The sequence below is a fragment of the Triturus cristatus genome, chromosome 8 (assembly GCF_964204655.1).
Source record: "Triturus cristatus chromosome 8, aTriCri1.1, whole genome shotgun sequence".
NCBI lineage: Eukaryota > Metazoa > Chordata > Amphibia > Caudata > Salamandridae > Triturus > Triturus cristatus.
Window position 1 is genome coordinate 37,431,579 of NC_140591.1, and position 12,921 is coordinate 37,444,499.

General features: G+C 37.0%; 1 pseudogene across 1 annotated transcript in view; it reads left to right on the forward strand.

The window, feature by feature from the left end:
• Positions 1-11,508, forward strand: part of LOC146799909 (uncharacterized) — a 136,907-nt pseudogene extending 125,399 nt beyond the window's left edge. The window contains exon 4 of the transcript XR_014967596.1: positions 982-11,508. The product of XR_014967596.1 is annotated as an uncharacterized LOC146799909 (transcript). The remainder of the gene's footprint in view (positions 1-981) is intronic.
• Positions 11,509-12,921: the final 1,413 nt, after the last annotated feature.

Consider the following 12,921-nt stretch of genomic DNA (forward strand, 5'->3'; position numbering starts at 1 on the left):
ACTTAAGCTGTAACTCACTGGCCAGTCCCTACAAGCTGTAAACTATTATATGGAGGCTTTTGTTCCTATTCAGAGGAACATTAACATGCTCATACGGGACTGTTACTTTTGGAGCACGAACAAGGCTGATTTGCAAATTAATGTTTTGTCTTTAGTAGCACAGTGAGCTAAAAGCAATCAACTGAATTGCTGCCTAGAATAATACCAATGACAGAGAGTAATTCAGACATTCACTTTTTTACTTTGCATTAAAGACCTAGGACCTGATTTAGATGTTGGCAATCTGGAGGTCCGTCCACTTCATTTACAGGCAGGCGGGCCTCCAGTGTGTAGAAAGCGGAGACTACAAAGTCTCCTTTTCATGTATAAACCTCTGACAGCCCTACATAGAAAGGGCCGTTGGAGGTTTGGCAGTTTGCATGCTTGATTAAGATTATAAACTGCCACCTAAAAGGTGATGGTATATAAAAAATGTCAAACATTTCAATGACACCCATGCCATGGGACAGCAGTCCCACGATGGTGGTGGGGGGTTCAGGTTCATTGTTATTTTTTTCTTTCTTTCTTTCTTTCTTTCTTTCTTTCTTTCTTTCTTTTCAAAAACAAAATCCGGCTTTGGGATTTTATTTTTTAAAATTAAATAAAATTACATTAAAATTGAAAGTGTGCAATTCCCTGATGCGGCCTGAAGGCACACTTTCAATGAGTTTACAGGAACTGCCATGATGGTGGGTCCTGTAAATGCAAGAGATGTCTGCTGGGCTGCAAGGCATCTCATCTCAAAATTTGGCGGGAGGAGTACCCTCGCCATGTTAAGAGAAAGGTTCTCTGCATGGTGACGGCACGAACACCGTCCGAAAACATCTAATTCAGGCCTATATTGTACAACTTATTAGAAAATAAGTACTTATGATGTCTTCCGCATAGTGTTCTATGTGTTGCTTATATATTTAGAGATTACAAATATTTTTGCATCCACAGAGAGCAGATTTGTGAACATGTAAGATGAAGAGTAAAGAAGAAAATACATGAATACTCGAAAGCTGTCCGATATTCAAGAAGAGCTCGAAATAACGTCAAACCGTAATTATGGATAAAACAGCACAGTAAGAATCTTGTATATGAACAGACAAATCCTGCAAGAAACATCAGGTGCAATCCAGTGGCTTCAAGACGCTGAGGACCCTCATGCTGCCAAACCCAAAACATTGAAAACCACAACAATGATACGGGTACAATACAACCAGTATTAAAAGATTCCAGATGCCGCCCGTCGTCTGAGATAAGTATTAGATAGGTACAACTGTGCTCCACTTCCTAACATGATAACAACAATACTGTAGTATTAGACCATTATAAACTCTGTTTTGAATGGACCCTGCAATCTCTAGAAAAAGACGATAGACGTACAAAATATGAATTGTGAATCAGACATCCGAAGGCACAGCTAAAGAAAGCTTTGGCTATATACATTAATGCATACTATCCTAGAATGTAAAGACTTTTTAACGAGGTTTGTTCTTTGTATGTTTCATAAAGCTATACGTTTTATTCTTTGTTCACAGACTTTAAAAATATTAACTTGGGTTAAAGACACACGGCCTAATAGATAGATATATTATCAGTTTGGCAAGCTTTCCAAACTCCATTCAACATTATAAACAGGTAAGCATACATTGCAAGTACTACCCATTTGCAGTTAATGTTGAATTACAGTTAGTTTGTCAGCAAGCACATTAGTCAGTCGGGGAACACATTAACATAAACTATGCCAAAATATAACTGACCCTTTGACACTAAACCTTAGAGAAAAAACATGAAAACATGCATACACAACAAACTTAAGAAGATCTTTGGTTTCTCCTCTGTACTAAAGCAGCATCAGCAAGCATGCACTGGGGAAAAGCGATAAAGACTCAGTGAATGCGTCAAAAGTATTCATCAACCATCACAACTGAGAGTTCATTCGCAAACAAAAACTTAAGAAAAGCATACAGATGCCTACATCCCTACATTGTCATCAGCAACAACTCAGTAAAAAACCTATTTATATAAGATGAGTTTAAATGAGCAATCTGTTCTACAGGTCATATATCGAACACATACAAGAGAAAAAAGAAATACATGCAGTGAATGTGGAAAGAACTTTACTCTCTCAGGGCATCTAAATATCCATCTTCGAACACACACAGGAGAAAAGCCATACAGGTGTAATGAATGTGGAAAAAGCTTTACCTCTTCATCGACATTAAAGAGCCATGTGCGAACACACACAGGAGAAAAACCATATACCTGCAGTGAGTGTGGAAAGTGCTTTGCTCTAGCAGGAAAACTAACGGTTCATCAGCGAACCCACACAGGAGAAAAGCCTTACTGCTGTAATGAATGTGGAAAAAACTTTGCTTATCCAGTTTCACTAAAGAACCACCTGCGAACACATACAGGAGAAAAACCATACACCTGTAGTGAATGTGGAAAGAATTTTAGTAAGTCCACAAATTTAAAGACCCACCGGCTAACACACACAGGGGAAAAACCATTTGTTTGCAGTGAATGTGGAAAGCGCTTCACTCAGATATCTGGTCTGAAGAAACATCAGCGAACACACACAGGAGAAAAACCATTCAAATGCAGTGAATGTGATCGGAGCTTTACTCAAAGAGCAACCTTAATGCACCATCAGAGAACACACACCAAGGAAAAACCATACACATGCAGTGAATGTGGAAAGAAGTTTCCTTTCTCAACTAGCTTGAAATGCCACCTACGAACACACACAGGGGAAAAACCATACTCTTGTAGTGAATGTAACAACAGCTTCACTGATTTATCAAAACTAAAGATCCATCAGCGAATACACACCGGGGAAAAACCATACACTTGCAGTGAATGTGGTAAGAACTTTAGTCTGTCAGGAAACCTAAAGGTCCACCAGCGAATACACACAGGACAAAATAAATCCTACACCTGTAGTGAATGTGGAAAGTGCTTTGCTGCGATACATAGTCTGAAGAAACATCAGCGAACACACACAGGGGAAAAACCATTCACATGCATTGAATGTGGTAAGAGCTTTGCTCAAAGAGCAAACTTAATGCTCCATCATAGAACACATACACAGGAAAAGCCATACACATGCAGTGAATGTGGAAAGAGGTTTCCTTTCTCATCAAGCTTGAAAGGCCACCTACGAACACACACAGGGGAAAAACCATATCCTTGTAGTGAATGTAACTATAGCTTTACTGAGTTATCAAAATTAAAAATCCATCAGCGAAGACACACAGGAGAAAAACCATACTCCTGCAGTGAATGTGGGAAGAACTTTCGTGTGTTAGGAACCCTAAAGATCCACCAGCGAACACACGCAGGAAAAAAAAATCCTACACCTGCAACGAATGTGGAAAAAGCTTTACTAAATCAGCACATCTAAAGAGCCATCAGCAAACACAAGGGAAAAACCATACACATGCAGAGAATGTAGAAAGAGCTTTGCTCATTTGCCTTAAAGATTTAGCAGCATATCCACACAGAGAAAATACCATACCTATGCAGTGAATGGGTCAACATACCTTAACTGTCATCAGGGAGCACACATGGAAAACAGCATAAAAAATATAGGATGTTTTTCAGTTACTCATAAATTCTCTAAGATATCACCTGTAAATCCACACATGTCGATCTGGGAAGAGATTCCATGATTTATTATACAGAATGGTCAATTAGTGAACACACAAAAATGTGTAATGGATGTGGGAAGAGCTTCTATTGTTTTGCATCTATTTGTGTATAAGCAAATTCGCACAGAGGAAAACCCATACACATGGATCGAATATAGGGTGAGTTTCAGTCTGTCATCAATTTATAAGTTGCTGTCAGTAAATACAAACCCATCCAAGAAAATAATTTGAGCTGCAGTAAATCTGGGAAGAGTTTGTCACTTTTCAACATGCCAAAGTGGAAGGTTTGTGAAAAAACCATATCTGGACCTCAGTAATGTCGGATACATTTTCCATTACTGCCCTTCCCAACCTTGGAAAAACAGAACATCTTGAGTCCATCCTCCCGCTGTTTCTGATGCCTTATGCGTGCTAGAAAGAGAGAGATCTCGGTGCTCCTATTGCTCAATATCTTGGTAACCTTTAACAATGTTGACCATGGGGCACTTTTTCCATTCCATCCATGCACCTGCAGATGGGGATTGCTGTAATGAATTATGTAAACGTTAACTTCAATTTATAATCTTTGTAATTTTGTTTTAACTGACATCCCCATGACATTGATTCATCTGTTCATCCCAATGGTGTCACTATTTCTTTTTTGATAGAATTGTCTGTGTATTTTTATAATTTTTTTAAACATGCTTGGTTTCACTTACTGTTAATGCTATTTGTTATATTAGTAAACAACAGTCAATGTGCAGTGCACACTTGGGCGCAAGAATACTTTTGGAAACATAAAAACATTATTTTTATTTCTTATAAACTCTGGGAGAAGCAGTGTGCTTCCAAGGTTCAACATAAAGGACTGTACCAAACCTGTAGGGGATAAGAGAAGGGAAAGAAGCTTATTTTTAGGGAGTAAGAGCATGCACGCAACCAGGATGGACATGGCACTATAAGCTGGCTCTCACCGGCCGGACTAAAAGCCTTTGCAACTAAGAATACAACTTGTGCCGTTCTCTTGCTCTGCAGGACTAGAGGTTCATGCCTCGCTTATACTGAGAGCTTTTCTGGCTCTTACTTTGCGATGTGTATGGTGCTTTTTATGTGGGTTTCCTGCACCAATAATGCATCACCTTTAATCTCAAACTTCTGTCACCCTTGGAAGGAAACGGAATAGCTTTGACTAGACCGGCTCCTTCTATGTTTTAATGGGAGCTCAAAGGTCTTTTTTAATAAGGATGTTTTTCATGTCTTTGTGGCTTTTGCCCACCGTACATATTGCTTTATTAAATTTCAGGAACAATTGTCTTTTATTGATTTTGAAGAAAATTCATTAATCTTAAACCTTTAGTACGTTTGCAGAAGTTTGATTTTATGTTTGTCTCAAGAATCTAAATCTATAAATAACTTGAATAAATTAAAACAAATACCTTCGTATCCTCCACTTAAATCTTAAGTAGATGAGATAGAAGAACCATCACTAATTAAAACTTTAGCAGAAATCCAGGCAGTTCGTAGCAATACAGATATCAGCCTAGATATTAAATATACTATAAAGGATCTTGTCTTGTTTCACAAATTTCTCCCAAAATTTACCCATCTGCTTGACTTGGAAAATCGCAGAAGACCATATATAATCTCCAGGTTTTTAACCCTCCAAAGTCCCATGAGAGCCTGTCATGCTTATGTGAAAATGTTCCTATACAAACTGTTAAACTTTAATTTTGTAGAGAGATTTGAGGTTGATAATGCTCCTCTGTCACCTAGGAAGGCAAACCAGTCTAAACCAGAACAACTTATTTTCAAAGTACTACGTCATCACTACCATGTCATGATAAGGAAAGCGATCTAGGAAATTCCTTATGAAATGGTGGATGGTAATACGATCTATATTCCACCAAGACTTTGAAAAAGAAATGGTAAGCATTAGTAATCAATTTACTACACTTTCACCAACTCTGAAATTTAGGATATAAATATGTCCTGTTTGACCCCTCGACCATGCAAATCTTTTAGATGGATCAACAAAACCCTTCAGTAATCCCAAGGGCGTAATTGAGATTCTTGATCAACGTCATCCTATCCATATGAGGCAACAAGATATTGTTGATTTCTAGTCTATTTGATTCATACTGCTGTGTCCTCTGCCACACATCTATTGTTTGTGGCTGGTTCGTAGTGTGGCATCACTTCTCCATCTTATGCTTGCTCCGCTGGGCTTCACTATTATTGAACATTCCATCATTAATGTTTGTTTGTTCTGTGTTGTATGTATTATTTGTTTTAATATGTTCAAAGATTATTTTATTACTATTTTTATTAATACTTCTCATCTCATTCATCTTTCTCTTCTCTGATTCTTTCTCCTCCTTTGTTATTTTTATGACCTTAAATTGTCAAACCTAAAATTGTTTTATTAAATGTTAAACTCTTCAGACATAGCATGCCTGAAGCATAAAGCATAGACAGATCAATGAATATCTTTCTAGGCATAATACAGATATTTGTATGATTCAGAAAATTGATGTGAATGATACGATTTTATCCTCCATGGTTAAAGGTCATTTTGGATGTTTTGTTTTTTCTCCGCTGACAAAAAGATCAAGCATTTGCAATGTAATCGGTCTCGAATTGTTGAGAGTTTAAGTTATTGGAATTGTAAATGACAATTCCTTTTATTTATTTGTTTAAAAAACCAACTCATAAATAAAAGGCATTGTAATTTAAAATCCCAATAGTTCAACATCTTGCAAATGCTTGTTTTTCTCTATTTCTGTCTGTCTCTCATTTCTTATATCAAATGAAAGAAAGAAGCATGCATTGTCCACAGCACGCCAGATGCACCCAGCTGCCCTTTCTTGTTGAATGAGGCTCATCAAACATTGTGTCTTGTCTCTTCGAGTTGAGTGAAACTGCAGCTTTAAGGATGATAAGCAGCAGCCATGGATTAGCACCCGAGGCTATGGATGACTTTAGACCTGAGACAGAGCGGCACGGAAAAAAGAGAAATTAATTCCATTCGGATATTGCTGCAGGGCCCAACATCTTTATCCTTGCGAGATAGAAAGAGGGCAGGAGAGGGAGAGCGGGGCAGACCGCTTGGAAGGACACAATATATACCCAGGAGAGAGCACAGCGCACACCGTTTATGGGAGGGTGAGCTGTGTGACCGACACATACAGCTTATGTTGTATTGCAGCAGTTCGGTTTCTCCATACTGAGCAGTTTTAGATCAATTTCTCTCCTTTTCACCCGTGCTTTAGCTTATAATGTTTACAGCTAAAGCGCAAGTGCATGTGGGGGTGACTCCTGGATATAGAATGACTTCATAAAAGGGGAATAGTAACTCGCATACCCTCAGTGCCTTTCACCAGTCTCGAGATTAAATCCCATTTTGCACACTGATCATGCTGGTAAAAATGTCCAAGGCGTAAAGAGTTGTGGGGAGGATTCCATATGAATGTTGTTTGTTATGACTGCATCTTAGTGTAATGAATGTAACCCAATTCGGTTGGTAAATCATAATCTCCAGAAAGTGCGTAGCGCTTACAATTCTCACGCCCAGGCGCATGTAAGCGGTTTGTATTATTAATAGCCAGTCAGCTCAGAATGCAGAGCCTTTGTGGGACTGTTTTTTGCCTTCACTCCATTCTGGCCTTTCTTATAAAATGCCTTTGTATATTCAATGGCAACTGTTCTGGCGCGTAAAATAGACTTAAATAATGTCGTGTGTATGCGAGATCCAATTGTAATTCTGAATATAAAGGCAGAATATAGCAGATATTTTGAACAATAAAATAGACACATCCTGGTTATTTGAAAAAACAGATAAAATATAAGTTTTGTTCATTTTGCCTTGCTTTGACAATATGCAACTGTAATCTGCCAATTTATTAAAACGCTGTGTCTCTCTGTTTTAAAGTCCTGTTGACTCCTAAGGTGTCAAGTCTTGGTTTGCGATTTATAAGATATAGCAATGTTTAAAGGGACAGTCGCATATTCCAGCGTGCGTAGATTTTACCAGGTTTCACTCATTGCTAAATGTAAACAAGTCATATTTTAAAGTATTTGTCACTGCCGGCCAAGCTGCATGTAGTCCATGCCTGTGCTGCACAGAGCGCACCAATGCGATTTTATACCGAGCGGATCAGAGCCTGGGGTCAGCTCACGCTGCTAAATATTGCTGACCGTTTTTTCTTTTATGCCTGGTGACGTCTTGCTGCTTTTGTGAGCAGTGTTATCTGGTGAGGTTAAGTAAAGACACTGGGAAGAGTGGAGGAGGAGTGGAAGGGCCCTACTAGCAGATGGGACCTGGAACAGGGGCTAGGAACTCCCTTAAATAGTTTTGTATTTAGTCAATATTTATGATCCTACAACAGATGAGCCAAATTTTTGGAAAGCTGTTACTTCTGAAATTGTTAAGCTTCACCGTATTCCTTTAATTACTAGATAAGGCTCTATTTTTAGACCAGACACACTATTGAGTAGACTTTCTGTGACCAAGTTTAAACCTTGAAAGTTTCCTGTTTGTAATTGTTTTATTTTGTTTTCAAAAACACAAAATTATTCAATATTTGTAGACTTCATTTTCCCACTGGTATAAAATGTACCTTTTTCTCGAATCCTTGTTCGCCATATAACAGGATTGATCAACTACTGGCATCTAGAACAGGGTTCTCTAAAGTCAGTCCTGGAGGGCTGGATCCATGCCAAATTTTTCGAATATCTCCATTTAGATAAATGTAGTTACCTTAACTATCTGGCATGGATCCTGCCCTCCAGGAACGACTTTGGAGAACCCTGATCTAGAGGTTTATGCCAAACATTCCCCTGTCCCAAGATGCATGCAATTGGTATTTAAGACCACGGCATGATATATTTTTTAATTAAAATAGGCCAACAGTAGCTCCATAAATCCTGCTGAAAAATGAATGCTGATATTCTTCTCGAAGATGAATGCAAAACAAATTAATACATTCTTTTACGCTATTTTTTATGTTGATACAGACAATGACATGTCTAATATAACCATGTGGGATTTGTTCAAGGCTTATAATAGAGGTTTAGCTATCTTACGGTTAATGAAAACAAACTATTCTCTCATCAATAACTAATTTATAAAAGGAGATTACTAAATAAGAAAGGCTATTTTCTCCTCAAATAAGTGGTTTATAAAATACAACTACAAAAATTAAGATACAAACATGGTGGTCTGCACATATCGAAGAATAGAGCAAAGATTTATTTTCAAGCCAAAAGATCTAGGAAACTCCTTGCTAATTGCGTAATAAACATGATAAACCAACAAAACATGCTATTCAATCAGATTTCTGACAGTTGTGGACATCTTTCAAGGATATTTTATCTTGACTAAAGACAACAAAGATTCTTTACGTGTCCTAATTTCTCTTTCGCAATTCAATCTGCCAGTGCTTCACTTAATTCTTGATAATCATCTGCCCCAAATGGCATTTCTGCTGAGATGTATAAAACCTTCACTGCACAATTAGCATCCTATTTTCTTGGGCATTTTGCACAATATGCAGCTGTAGCTGGTTATTTTTCTGAAGCCTTGATTGTAGTTTTTCCTAAGCCATATAAAAATTCCACAATTGTTTCCAAGTACAGATCAATATCATTAATCAATTAGGATTGTAAAACCCATGCCAAATGTCTTGCTAATTGTACTTGGTTAGCTAATTCACACTAATCACGTTGGTATTATGAAATACAGATTATGTGTGTAGAACATCATACTGGTTTGCCATGGTCTTTCATCTATAGTAAGGACCCACCATCAGACTAACTTGCAGTAGATGCAGAAAAAGTGTTGATTAAGTTAATTGGCACTTTTATGTCGGTTTATGGTGCTGTTATTTTGGTCAGCTTTTATGAACATGATTGGAGATTGTTATATTTCTCCTACAGCTTAAACTCTTAGATAATGCTCATATTTATAACTCCTATCTCTTTTAAAGAACTAGACCGGGTTTTCCCCACTTTTCCCCTTCTTTTTATATTGGCTATTCAACTTCTACTTAACCTTATATGGAACTCTCCTCATAATAAATGTCTTAGGCTTGTCAACATTATTGCTAAGACTTCAGCATATGCTGATGATCTATTATTTATTTCTGATCCAGAGACATCAATCCTGATAATACTGAACAGAATTAAAAATGACTCACTAGTTTCAGATTATACCCTTAATGTAAATATGATAGCATTGTTTCCTCTTACTGGATAATGCACATCAAATATGATTAAACAATATAATAGTGTCTGATGTCCAAATAAACTTGAATACCTCAGAATCCTTTTTGCAAATACTTTACAGTATACTTAAAAATGAATGTGTTATTCAAAAAGTTAAAATGGGAAATGAATCTTTCTTAATTTGACTTAGTAGGGGTGAATTCAGTCAATTAAAAATGGTGGTTGTCCCGCAGTTGTTGTATGTGCTATTGATGTTACCTCTTTAAGTCTCATTATCCTTTTGTAAATGGTTGCAGAAAATACTATCCAACTTAATTTTTAATAACAAATCCCCAGGAAAAAGTTATTTAGAACTCCAACATGACATTAACAATGCTGATTTGAGACTATCTAATTGTTACGATAACCACACTACCTTTATTGTATGAGTGGGTTCCTCTTTGGTTCAAAATGCTATGTTAACCTCTACTATTATGTGAGTTAAACTTGAATACCTAACTAATCACTTCCCTAATTTCGATTTTAACTATCTTCATTATAAAAACAAACAATCTCCAGTTATTAGAGCAACACAACTAGCTCTCTTGTATGATCAATTATTTTATACTAGCAATAAACATTCTAAACAGACCTCTTTGTGGATAAATCCTGCTATTAAACTTCATAATAATATAAATTATTGGAAAAATTGTAGAGATCCCAGAAATTTTTACTTCTCCAAAGTAAGTCAAGTTAATGATTTTTTTTTTTATCATTTACTGATTTACTACAAATGTTTTTTCTACCTTCCTCTGAACTCCCTAAAAATGGAATGCCATCAATTCCATTCTTCGTTCCATAATGTTATTCCAGTTATAGTACCTAAAATAGAATTGTCTTTAAATATTTTTCATCACTATGATCATGTTGCATAAAGGTTTACAAGAAAATATTATCCCTGTTTCCTTATATTAATCAGATCTCTATTTTTATACTGTTTATGGGCTCCTGTTAGACTGTTCGAAGCTAAACTACTGGATTGTTATATTTGCTGGCTTTGTCATGTTACTAATTGTTCTTTGAAACATTTATTATTTGACTGCCCATTGTTATATATGCTTTTCAGTCTGACGTATGGGCTATTATTTGTAAAATATCAATATATGCAATAAATTGTCATATTCTGTTGTAGGTAAATTGTTTGCTCTATCGTCGTGCATATCTGTCACTAACCAGGCAATATTTAATCCATTAAGTTTAATTGTAAAGATGCTAATTTATTGTCTACACATACCTGGTGGGCATGGATCATATTTACAACACAAGGTGATAGAATGTCTTCTCATCCTACTCTTACATTACATAAACATGATATTTTGAGGAGACCACTCAACTATTATGTTTTTCAAAATGTATACCTTTCCATCGGTATTAATGTAATGATCTAAATGATACTGTGTATTTCTAATACTGTAACTTCATAGCTATCTTATTGTCTTTTGATATATTCTATTGATATGATTCATCAATGCTTCATATGACTTTATAAGTACTAGTATTTTGTTATTGTTTCTTCTTTCTGTACTTTTTTTCATGTTTATTGTACTGTCTGATTACAAAATCTCAATTAAATATGTTTAACTCAAAACTTATTTTTAGAAAAGTAGAACCTTATGGAGAGCTGTACATAATGTGTACTCCTTTTAAAAAATAAAAAAAGCTACACTAAATGTAGACGCAATCATCAGACACCCCACAAACCTCTATATTAACTTGATACTATCTGATCTCTGTTGACAATGATTTGGAATGCGGGGGTACTCCAGGGCTCAACCCCATGTTACTTAACGTCTGTATTGCCCCCCTTTTCAGTGGTGGCTCAAGCCTGGGGATTTAATATTGTGTCGTACGCTGGAGACACCCAGTTGATGTTTGCTTTCAATGACCTAGACAACTCTGCTATAGACCATTTTCAAGGCTGCCTTCTGCAGTGGCAGACTGGATGTTTAGGAACTGCCTCTGCCTAAACTTAGAAAAATCTCTGAGATCCTAGTCTTCAGCACCTCTTCTCTGCTGGATATGGAGATAATTTGGCCGTCTGAACTGGGCTTCCCTCTTGCCCCCACCTCTGTGGCCAAAAACGTAGATGTCAAAATTGGCACCTCACTGTCCTTTACACCGCCAGTCAATGCCACAACTGGTACATGCTTTGCTCAAGTTTCTACCAGCAAACACTCGCAAATGTATCACTCATGCCCTAATAACATCTAGGCTTGATTATGCAAATATTCTGCTCCTAAGAGGAACCTAAAGGGCGTGTAAATAGACTACAATGCCACAGCTCGCCTGTCCCTGAGTGTACCAAAATTAACTCAATCCGTTAGGGACCGAAAATACTCCACTGGCTTCCTATCAGTCAAAGAATTCAATTCAAAGCACTTTCATTCACTTATAGAGCTGTGAATCTGACAGGCCCAAGTTACATTCAGAACCAAGTGAAAACATATCCGCCCCAAAATGCTCACCAAAATTTGCTTGTCGGCCCAAGAATATACAAATCCAGAGCCGGGGGCAGGGCTTTCTCTTATCTGGCACCCAAACTGTGGAATTTGTTTCCTGATTGTCATAGGAATATACAGACAGAGTTCATGTTCAAAACCTAGCTAAAAAAAGCACTTTTTTAAAGAACTGTGAATGCTCCTCCGGTTTCTGTCTTAGACATTTCAACTATTCTTTCTGGTTACTTTACCTGCAACTAGCCCTGGAACGCTCCTGCTGAAGCAGCTTTCGCACTTCTATAAAACGTCATTCTTTGCACAACCAAGGCCAACATGCTTGATTAATGATGTGAATGCTTCACGTGAAGGTCTATTGTGGAGATCATGCATACGGTCTGCAACACTGGAGAACTGTACTCTATATGGAAGATAAATCAGCGAAGGCTCAGTATAATGTACAAATAGGTTCTTTTTCTTTCACTGTCTTTTTAAGTTTAAAAAGTTACTTTATACAGGTAATATTTTCATGGTGATGAGGACTTTTTGTGAAATACTTGTTTTGA